Source organism: Camarhynchus parvulus, chromosome 20, assembly GCF_901933205.1.
Source record: "Camarhynchus parvulus chromosome 20, STF_HiC, whole genome shotgun sequence".
NCBI classification, from domain to species: Eukaryota; Metazoa; Chordata; class Aves; order Passeriformes; family Thraupidae; genus Camarhynchus; species Camarhynchus parvulus.
The window spans coordinates 6,981,173-6,989,601 of record NC_044590.1 but is presented as its reverse complement, the minus strand read 5'-3'; positions in this window follow the sequence as shown (position 1 = coordinate 6,989,601).

Here is an 8,429-nt window from a genome sequence, read left to right as displayed (position 1 = left end):
CTCGGGTTCTTGGTCCCACCACATTTCGGCTTTCCCAATCCCCGAGCAGCTCCAGTGCAGCAGGTGGGCCCTGTCCTGCACTCAGAAAATCCACAGCACCTTTTGAAGGACACAGAAGGCTCCCTTGCCCTGTGGGGCACACGGCCATCTCAGGCACCAGGCCTGGTTCAGAGAGAGCTGTAAAAGGCTGTGAGCTCCTCCAGAAGAACCCTGCAGAGAGTGAGGAGGGATGAACACTGGGCACAGGACTGGGCTGAGGGACAGGCTGCAGCATCACATGGACAGCTGAGAACCAGGAAACTGAGTCAAAGAATGCCTCAGATTCCCACTTCTTTCATCTCTTTTAGGGTGAGGGGGCAACCTGCCAGCTCGCTGGCGTGGAACCTGCCATCTCTTTTAGGGTGAGGGACAGTTTGCTGTGCCACTAACATCAGGTAACAGCTACCCTTGAGGGATGACAGACCCTCATTGTAATGGTACTAGGGAGCAGAGTACAAAATCAGGGGCACAGTCCCAAAAAAGCAGCATTCCAGAAGGCACTGAATGAGTTTCCCTCACGCAGCAATTAGCAATAACTCCTCCACAGCCCCTGCCATGGAAAAAGCACTGACGCTGCTCTGCCCACCAGGCTGGAGGGCCCAGCTTCTCCCCACACACACAGGGGAGCAGAGTGTCAGCCTTCCCTGTGCCAGCCTGTTCCTGCCTCTCAGCTTTTGGTCCCAGTTTACTTTCTGCCTTTTACAGCCCACAGCGAGAGTCGGGTCCCTTGTATTCCAAACTGCAGGCATGCAATCTCAAAAGCCTTGTCCCGCGGGGAAGGCTGAGGCATTAGGCTTGCACCGCCAAGGAGCACTTACTCATACAACATCTTATTTCCACAGCAGTTGTATTTCTAAAACTACAAAGGCATTTCTCAGGGCTGCACGGTTTTGTGGTAGCTTTTGTTCCCTTGATGCTCTCAGCAGGTAGGACAGCGCTCTGCACGGCTCTGCCCATTTCACTTGAAAGTCAGCAACAACACCACAACGCAGAGCTTTGCTTTAACAATGTGTTCTCGAGCCTGAGTCATAAACACTTCAAACCACCCCCACAGCCTGCGGCTCGAGCTGGGCAGGCTCCGCGTGGGCGAGCGCACTCGAGAGGGTGAGCTGCACGTGTGAAATGCGCCTCTGCATGTGAGGAAGCAGCACCCTGGGACACTGCTCTTACCTCTCTGCAGACCACTCTCCTCTCTGGGAGAGCTGCTTGGGTCGAGTAGTGCAGCTCAGCACTTTCACAATGCCCAGAAGTGTGATGGCAGACACGGCCGCATCCTGCACATGGCAGGGAGGCAGAGCCTTCCTTGGCCAGGGTGAGGAAGACTCTGCCTTGCACATCAAGCAGCTGCTGCAAATGCAGATCTGAGCTGGCTGGGGATTTGACAAGTGCAGGTACAGCATCTGTGAGGCTCCAGGGGGAGCTGATATGGGGGAAATGACCTGCCCTGCTGGAGGAGTGTGGCCAGACCCTGCCCACAGAGGCAGGAACCCTGTCAGGGCTCACAGTGCAGCACGTACTTGGGGCAGTAGTTCCCAGGCTTTCTGCAGCCAAGTGGAGAAATCTACTGCTCCCCAAAGGTCAAGCTGTGTGCAGCATTTGTTCCCCATCCCAGGCTGCTCCCACAATGTGATCTCAGGGATGTGTGGAAGAGGCCTTTGCCTGAGCTCCAGAGCACCACAGGAGCGCACTGGAGCCAGCCCAGCACTCCTGCACCAGCAACCACCAGCTGCAAAGAACCAAGCATGAGAAACCCAGAGCAGGCAGGCAGAGTGGCAGCAATAGGCAGGGAGAGGGCGGTGGGAACAGGCAGGTCCCTGCCACAGGTCACTCCACAACAAAAACCCCTCTGTCCCAAAGAAGACCTGGAACCCAGCTTGGACTCCTTATTCACAGAATTACAGAATGCTTTGGGTTGGAAGAGACCTCATTTTGTTCCAACACCCTACCACAGGCAGGGACACCTTCCATTAGACCAGGTTGCTCCAAGCCCCATCCAGCCTGGCTTTGGACACTTCCAGGGATGGAGCAGCCACAGCTTCCCTGGGCAACCTGTGCCAGAGACTCACCACCCTCACAAGGAAGAATTTTTTCCTAATATCCCATCTGACTGCCCTCTGTCAGCGTGAAGCTGTTACCCCTTGTCCTGTCACTCCAGGCCCTTGTGCAAAGTCCCAGGACAAGATCAGTGAGCATGGGAAGCGTGGATACATCCATGTGGATATGGAAATGCTTTTCCTTTACATTGGAAGATCTGCAATTTCCAGCCTCCTTCAGCCTGCGAGCTCCCAAGAGATCTCCCCTAGCAGTGCAGTGTTTTAACATGGTGACAGGAAAGGTGCAGTTCAGTTTCCCTTTCACAGTCCTTTTGTAGCCCAGAGCATCCACCAGTCTCGGCATCACAAAGCAGAAATTGCTCCTGCACGAGGAGCGGTGGGAGCCCGGTTTCTTGGCGTGGCTGTGTGGGAGCAGCAGCGTTCCCAAGGCAGCCGTGCTCACAGCTCACAGCCAGCACTGCTGCAAGTGCTGGGCACAGCAAAGCACAGGGAGAAATTGGCTCCAGAGGACAGAAGGCACTGGAAAAGGCTGGCAGGGAGGGATGGCACCACCACTCTGCCCGCTAATTGTCTGTTTGGCACATCTCATCCCATCAGGCCACTCTTTAAAAGCAGATCCTGCCTCAGACCCTGGACTTATCTGCAGCAGCCAAGGCAGAAGAACAGAGGCAAAATCCTCTCCCTGCTGCCAGAAGAAGCATTAAATTTGTGTTAGTGTCTCTGTACCACATCCTGTATCCAGGGGGAAATGAGCATCCTCTCTGCAAGGTTCATTACAATGTGCCATCTTCAGCTCAGCCTTGCCTTGTCCAGTGGGGGTTAATCTAAACCACCTGAATTTCACAGGCTGACTCAGAACTTGGTTAATAAGGCACAGTACAAGTGAGTCAGTGGCATCTCTCCTCACTGCTGTTTTACTGACATCCCAGATAACAAATGTCACTCACGCTGGACCACAGCCAGTGCGGTGGGATCCAAATCCCCATCTCCCACCAGTGTATGTTGGCATACATCTCTGTAAGAAAGCAAAATACATCTCTCCCCATTCAAGAGAAAAGGGGAAACTCAAACGGAAATATTAAATCTTGATTTATTTTTTTTTCCGAGGCCATTTTCTACCCACACACCACACAATTACATTTGGACAGACACAAGGTGCTTTGGAAATTGTACTCAGCACTTAATCCTCTGCCTCTTTGGCACTCATTTACTCCCCAGGTGCACAGAGCTGCATTTGCTGCTCACAGACTACAAAGCAAAGAGCTGACCAGCAGTTACCTCTCCAAGTAGCTGAGTAGCTCTTGCTTCCTGGCTAAGTCAGTGCACAATTATCCCCAAACACAGGGAACCTTTATTCCTGCCCTGCTCAGCTCCTCCCAAAGCCTCTGTCGTGCCCTCAGTGCCTCACAGGAGGCAGCGTCACCCACTGGAGCTCGACAGGATGTCACGATTGCCAGAGCAGCATGGGGAGCTCTCAGCCCGCCTCTGTGTGACAGCAGGGCTCAGCTTGGTGCTGGAAAGGCAGATTTTGGTGAAAACAAAAAGCACCAGTCCCAGTGTTAATCGTTGCTGTACACTGGTGACTTGCTGCAAGCAGTGAGCTCTCCAGTAACACTCTGTGCCAGGGCCTGGAACCTCACCAAGGGGCTGGAATGAAAGGATGATGCCTCATCCATCACTAACTGATCTTTTTCTATCAGTTGCTTAAAAATATATTTTGAAAGAAAATGGAAATACACACGAACACAGCAGCTAGACCGCATGTTCTGTGGCAGATATTCAGCAAAAGGCTCAGAGAAACCTGAAGCTCTGCAGCTTGAGAAACAAGGCCCTGTTGGAATTACTCACTGCAAAGGAACTTCCCCAGAACCCCCTTCTCCACTGCAGAGCCATCAGATCCCTGTCCAGTCAGCCCAGGGCCCAGGAATGTGTGATACCAACAGCTTCCACCCAATCCACACTGGCTGAACAGGGCTTTCTCAGGGCACTGTGACCTAGAGATGGGCTGCTCAGGCAAGGAAGCCCCACTGAAAACAAATAAAGTAAAACACAGCCTAAAGCCAGCAAATGGGGATATTTTTTTTGGCACAGCAGCAAGTGGCAGCATTTGGATGTGTTCCACCAATGAGTCCTCCAAAGGTCTACCTCTCCTTCACTGCTGTAGAGCAGTGGCTCTTGGGTTCCCCTTAGCACAGCTGCCTTCTCGTGGTGGAACAGGAGCCAGGACTTAAAAGCCACCAAGATGGATGAGGCAGGAGAGACCCTGTTGCCACTGTAGGCCCCAGAAGCCATTAAAGAGTTAATTTAAGAAGGAGTCATGAAATGTACCTGAGTAAATAAGAACATCTGGAATCTATTCAGGAACTCCCAGGGCTGGGACTGACAGGTTCAGTACAGACAACACAGACCAGTAAATAAGATAAGCATTTAGGAATGTTGTAAGTAAGTAACAAAATGATAAATTAGTAAATTGAGAGGTGCCTGACACTGGAGCTGTTCAGTTGCCAAAGATGGAGGCCCGTGGCATCATTAGTATTGTACTACTCTCTGCACACCTGTGTAATTGGAAAACATGGGACTCGTTGGGAAAAACTGCTCACAGGTAACTAGAAAGGATTTCATCTCCCATTTCTGTGGAATCCTGCAGGATTCTGGCAGCCCCATCACCTGGCCTGCACCTGCAGTGAGCTGCTCCCTTGGTGTGTGTTTGTTTAGCTGCCCATCAGTGCTGCCCCAGGAGCCCACTCAGCGCTCTGGAAGCCGTGGAAGTCCCCAGGTGATCTGCAGTGACACTGCACCAGCTCCCAGGGCCACTGTGCCAGCCACGTGTGGTCATGGCATGTGGCACTGCACCTGCAGCACTTACCTGAGCGAGGAGCAGACTTGCAGCTGAACTCTCAGCAGATATCAAATAACTTTAGTCTATTTTCCTTCCTGAGGTAAAATGAGACTGCCCAAAGCACACCATAAATCTGGAGGGCAGTGGGACCTTGTTCACAAGGATGAGGGTGAGGAGACCCAGCTCTGCAGGATTCAGTGCCTGTGTGCCATGGCTGATTCTCCTCACACCAGGCAGAGCAGTGGTGTGTTTGTGTACCTGTGCCTGCAGGTACAGAAACACACAGCTTGGAGAGGTCTGCTCTGAATCTCCCAGCATGAGAGGAGCTGTCAGGCTTTTCTTTCATGGGGATGCAGCTGGAATGCCAGGAAAGCACTGCTGGCAGCAGGCAGAGCTGAGAAATGTGGGCTCCAGCTCCCAGCCCTGCCTGGAGTGGCTGTCAGACACCCTGCCTTGGAGGATGCCACATTTACCACACAAGCACCAATGGAAACTCACAACTCTGTAAGAAAAGCAACTTCATTCTTAATTAAAACTCTCATTTAAGAGTACCAGTCTCCATCTGGTTCACCAACAAGGCCATTCACAAGCAGTAAGGGGCTGGCCCTCTTCCTTTCACAACCCAGCAATCCTTCATGCAGGTACCTTGAACAGCAAACTCCTGCACAGACAGCAGCTCCTGCCCAAGGATTAACACAGGTGTCACAGCTCCTCCCCTCGTGGTGCTGGGCTTTCAAGAACCCCACAGCATCTTGTTTTATGTGACTGTGACATCAATCCCCTGAGCACATTTTCCAGTCTAACTACAGAATTGGAAGAAATCTCAATTCAAGGTCCTTTTTCTTGGTAACAAAGGATCTGTAAAGCAGAGCTGCTTTCAAAAGAAAACCTCCTGACTGAACTTCCAGATAACATCCCAGGAGCAAACTGACATCTTTTTAATCACTCCTCTAAGTCAAGACACAGGGAGCTGAAGACCTATTCAAGAAGCAGAAGGTCACTTTTTCTTTCTGGAAGGATGGAGGGTTGTCCAACAATGAGAAGCAAAGACTAAATTGAATATAACTGATTATAACAAAAAGCAACAAGACAAAAAAAAAGGCCTAAATTCCCAGTCATCCTCTAGTAGTGCTGCTGTGCCCACTGGGACATTTTTCCCCCCATATCTTTTATGCTGTTTCTACTTATCTGCCAGCTGAGCTAATCAAGTTTGGGGCCAAAACAAGCCAATCAAAACTTGCTGCTTCATGTTGTTAATTTTGTTTTACCTGAACAGGCAGCTGAAGGTACAGCTGCACCTAGAAATGGGTATTCCTACAGTAGGATCACTGAAAAACTACATGACCCTGGGATAGCAGAACTTCCTGAGGTAAGCAGATCACTGAGCATATAAGAAACACAGACCAGGAAACATCCTACAGCAAAAGCAGCAGTACAAAGCAGGAGGCAAAGTTCCCAGGAAATGGTGTGAAATGCTATCAGAAAACACAGGAACTAAACCTTAGCAACGAGGACGTGAAAGGAAAGAAGAGGAAACAAAGAACTGCATATAAAGGTAAAAAATCCCAGGAAGTTCTACAATTACCCAAGTGAGGAAAACTGTTAAAATGCAGAATTTGGAGAAAACAGTTGGATACAGCAAAAGACATCAGCTCCAGATGGAACAGCACAGTCCTGAAATTGAGCTGTATCTAACCCAGAAGTTGAAAAGAAGTTGAGTTTTCATGTCAAATGTGGAGCACTGCCTTAACACTGAGGTGTGAAAGGCCAGGAATACAGGCACAACCTCCTTGTGGGAGAATGATCAATGAAGGAAAAAAAGGAAAATTTTGCAGGGAAACACTTCTCAGGCAAAGAAGGAGGAAAAAAGACTTTTTTGTGACCATAAATATCAGTTTTAGAAAAGCCCAATCTTGGCCTATGACTTTGTTAGAACACAGAAATGGAATGACAAAGGCAAGAGATTTTACTAGAGAGGAAATCAAACTCACTAATAATCAAAAGCTACACGAGTGTCAGAAATAAAGATTTATCTACTGCAGTGGCACACCACCTAATAGAATCATGGAATCAAGGAGTGGTTTGGGTTGGAAGGGATGTTAAAGCTCATCTTGTTTCAACCCCCTGCCACCAGCAGGGACACTTTCCACTAGATCAGGTTGCTCCAAGCCCTGTCCAACCTGACCCTGAAATCTTCCAGGGATGCGACTGCGCAGTGTCTCTTTCCTTCTCTCTTTTTTTGCTGTTCTGGTGTATTAACCCTTCTCATTAATTAGCTTATCATTTTTACTTTATAGCTTATTTTATTTTATGGTGAAACACTTCACCAGCTCACAGAAGGAAACAGTTTAATATAGGAGATTGCATGTATGTCACTTCCAGTTGGTTCCACAGGCTCTTTTGTCAGGTGTGGAAGAAGACTGGTCTGCCTTGGTCACTGATCCCACCTCAGCACTCCCTGGGGCAGTGGGGCAGAGCTGACCTGCTCACCAGTAGACAAGCACTGCTCATTACTTACAACAACCAAGGAGAGAATCAGAGGCAGGAGGAGCTGGCAGCGGTGTTCCAGAGGTGCTGACGGACACAGAGCAGCACAAGGTGCAGCTCCCAGCAGGAGTCGGCAGAGCTCCTCAAAGAAGCCTTCGAGGAGGAGCGGCTTTTCTGCAGCACTGCCACCCTCCGGCTCCAGGGAAAATTCCCTCTTCCTGGCAGAGAAAAATCCCTGAGCCCCTGGGTTTATCCCCTTTCCCTCCCACTGGCAAGGAGAGAGCTGGCAGCAAAGCTGGATGGGAAAGTTCCCATCGGTAAGCAGAATCTGCACAGCAAACCCTTGGGATCAGCAGCTTGGAGGAGTTGCTGTCTGGCTGCCGACACTCCCTGAATTTGGGGGCACCAACGTGGCCAGTTCATCCAAAGAGCCCAGACAGCAGATGGGCAGCACCTCAGTGCTCTGATGCCCCTGGCTAACAAACAGAAGCAGGAGACAAGTAACTTGCACACTTTCTGTTAGATAAACTTTCTTTCTGGGTCTAGGGGTGCATCCTGTCCAGCACTCTGGAAGATGCTATCCCAAGTCCCCAGAATGGCACATGTGAAGATCAGGATTCAAGAAATCCACAAGGCAGTTGTGACTCTATTTAACTCTTGAGTGAAATTCCCTTTCTTAATTCTCCCTGCTGGTTCACACAGGTTATCACACATCACCAGTAAGTGATGCACAGGCAGGTGAACCCCAGGCTCTCCTGTCACAAAAAATAATCTTTAAAAATGCTGCTGAGAGGTTCAATCTCATTTAGTAGAAGACAGCTCAGCACAGGAAGTCTGCTTGCAGAGCAACCCAAAGAGGAGACACCCTCAATGAGCATGATCCAAAATCTGAGACAGATGGCAGCTGTTATTAGAAAGGGTCAAACACTGTTTTCCTGTTTGTGGGCTTTTAATGACAATTTTCACAATAATTTACAAATTAGTTGTTACGCACACTTATGTCCATTTAG